Source organism: Callorhinus ursinus, unplaced genomic scaffold (assembly GCF_003265705.2).
Source record: "Callorhinus ursinus isolate GAN/ISIS: 27379988/994484 unplaced genomic scaffold, GSC_fseal_2.0 scaffold73, whole genome shotgun sequence".
NCBI lineage: Eukaryota > Metazoa > Chordata > Mammalia > Carnivora > Otariidae > Callorhinus > Callorhinus ursinus.
In genome coordinates this window covers 1,391,562-1,394,246 of record NW_027397135.1, presented here as the reverse complement: position 1 = coordinate 1,394,246, position 2,685 = coordinate 1,391,562, and the positions used below count along the sequence as shown (strand labels likewise).

The 2,685-nt window shown below is 42.8% G+C and overlaps 1 long non-coding RNA gene across 2 annotated transcripts in view; it reads left to right on the top strand.

Annotated features, from left to right (window-relative positions):
- The first annotated feature begins 964 nt into the window (after positions 1-964).
- The window catches only part of LOC141371485 (uncharacterized), an 8,038-nt gene continuing 6,317 nt past the window's right edge, over positions 965-2,685 (top strand). For both annotated transcript variants that reach the window (XR_012376465.1, XR_012376466.1), the window contains exons 1-2: positions 965-1,090; positions 2,363-2,525. This is a non-coding gene — a long non-coding RNA (uncharacterized lncRNA). The remainder of the gene's footprint in view (positions 1,091-2,362; positions 2,526-2,685) is intronic.

Below are 2,685 nucleotides of genomic sequence, written 5' to 3'. Positions count from 1 at the left end.
ATTTCTTATAGAACTTATATACCTATTTTTTTTAAGATTTTATTTATTTATTTATTCATGAGAGCCAGAGAGAGAGAGAGAGAGAGAGAGGCAGAGGGAGAAGCAGGCTTCCCGCAGAGCAGGGAGCCCTATGTGGGACTCGATCCCAGGACCCTGGGATCATGACCTGAGCCGAAGGCAGACGCTTAACGACTGAGCCACCCAGGCGCCCCTACCTATTTTATAAGTAATATTACATAACGGTGACTTTGCGACTCCTAAGAAAACAGGCTTAATAGTAGCTGGGAAGAGTTGTATTTGATGTGAGGAAAACCTCTGGTTGTAGACTTGTTGATGAAAAAAAGTAGGGCTGTGACATATCGGAGAGGTTAACAAAGTAAGTTGTTGTCTCTCCCTACCTCTAAATCCTGAGAAGTTGTGTTTGTGTGTGTGTATGAGAGAAATAGAGAGAGATGGAGGTAGGATAGAGGGAAACAGGGGGAGAGAGAGAGGGAGGGAGAGAGGGAGGGAAAGATGGAAAGAAGGAGAGGGAGAGAGCTGGAGAGGGACGGAAAGAGGGAGAGAGAGAGATTAAGATTGTTTGAAACCCTTTAGGCACAGTCCGGCCTCACAAAATAGTGATGCGTCAAATTATAATTTTATATCACTTCTGTTGATTAAAGGCCCTATACTTTGGGTTCTAGGTGCTTATTTTTAGGCCTCAGGGATTTGGAGAATAAAAGGGGCTTTTTTCTTGTGAACAGGTTCCTTATGATGGTTAATTTGATTTAGAAAAATTCTCAGCCTAGAATTTAAAAAGGGGGGGCCCTCCTCATTTCTTGGTTTCTTGACTCCCCAACCTGCCCAGTATTGCAAATGACTCAATCTGTCTGGCAGAGCTTTAGGCATAATCATTGGTTTGTCCTTGCGACCATGAAGACGAAGCAAAGGTGCAGCAGCGCCACCCAGTGGCTAACTCATCCCACAGCTCCTGGGAAATAAACAGGATCCAGACATTCACCGCGTCCCTCCCGGCCGCGAGTTGCCCTCGCGTGCCTGAAAGAACGGAGAACTCAACTTCTCAACTTCCGCAGCATTGAATCCATCATAGGTAGGTCTTTGTACTTTGCTTACCTTCTTTCCGGAAAGAACAGACTATTTATAGGGCAAGGAAATGAAGTTTGGTGTACGTTAAGGACCCTTGGCTCCTTTTGGCCGATCTGTATCAATGGATGTTATTTGTAAGCGGTGAGCTAATCCCCTGCTTTGTGAAAGTTAAGTAGAAATTTATGAAAGCTAAAGGAACATTATCACAAACTAGGTGGCACAAATTATCCTCTCCATGAGGAGTGTAGAAAGTCTAAGGAGTCCAAGGGGAATTTAATTTCTGAATATGCTAAATGCACCTCGCTGTACCACTCCCTACATGATAGATTGTCTCTCTCCCCGCCCTCCCCCAAGTAGGGAATGGTATTTTTCTTTTTCTAGGTATATAGCAAACAAACTTCTGGTAAATTTATCGTTCTTTGTAGCTGCTGATTATTATTATTTTTTAAAGATTTTATTTGTTTGTGAGAGAGAACGTGCGCAGGAGCAGGGGAGGGGCAGAGGGCGAAGCCGACTCCCCGCTGAGCAGGGACCCCCCCCCCCCATGCGGGGCTCATCCCAGGACCCTGGGATCATGACCTGAGCTGAAGGCAGATGCTTAACGGACTGAGCCACCCAGGCGCCCTGTAGCTGCTGATTATTATGCACATTTTATTAAAAAATAATACTTGACTGGAGATTTGAAAAACACAGAAAAGTAGAAATGAAGAGTGAGGGGAAAATACGGTTCATAGTCTCTCTGCTAAACACAGCCCCTGCTACTGGGGTATTACTCAGTACACATCTACACTGAGCACAGACTCTGGAGCTAGATTTGCCTTGCTTTAAATCTCATCTGGGCCACGTAGTAACTGTGAATTGGAAGAGTTACTTCATCTTCTCAGTGTCCTAGTTCCTCATCGCTGGGATGGGGATAATTAATAGCTTTGTCGCATGGGGTTGTTGTGAATAATAAATTAATTAATATATGCAAAGTTTTCAGAACAGTGCTTGTATATCATGAACACTGTATTTGTTAGCTATTTTTTCCCCACTCCTTCATTTCCTCCAGCTCCTTACTGCTATCAGAGGTTAGGCACCAGGCACCCTGCTAGAAACAAGTATTTTTGTTTCTTTCCAATTTTTTTCTCCTGCGGTTTCTTTCTGTTCTTTCTTGCTTAATAGCTGAAACTGTACTCCAAATATAATTTTGTATCTTTAAAAATTATACTGTAATTTTATTCATTAGTACAATTTTAAATGATTGATAAGTAGTATTGCTTTTTCTCCCCCAAAGATTTATTTATTTATTTGGAGGTGGGCAGAAGGTGAGAGAATCCCAAGCAGGCTCCCCGCTGAGCATGGAGCCCACATGGAGCCTGATCTCAGGACCCTGAGATCACGACCCTGAGATCGCGACCTGAGCCAAAATCAACTGACTGAGGCACCCAGGCGCCCTGGTAAGTAGTATTGTCTTAATGCTACTGTTTAGCCTGGTATAAGATGATGACACAATTTGGTTAAGTGGACTTTACTGACATGCAAAATGAAAGGAAAATTTTTTTTTTCTTTTAAAGATTTTATTTATTTATTTGAAAGAGAGAGAATGAGAGATAGAGA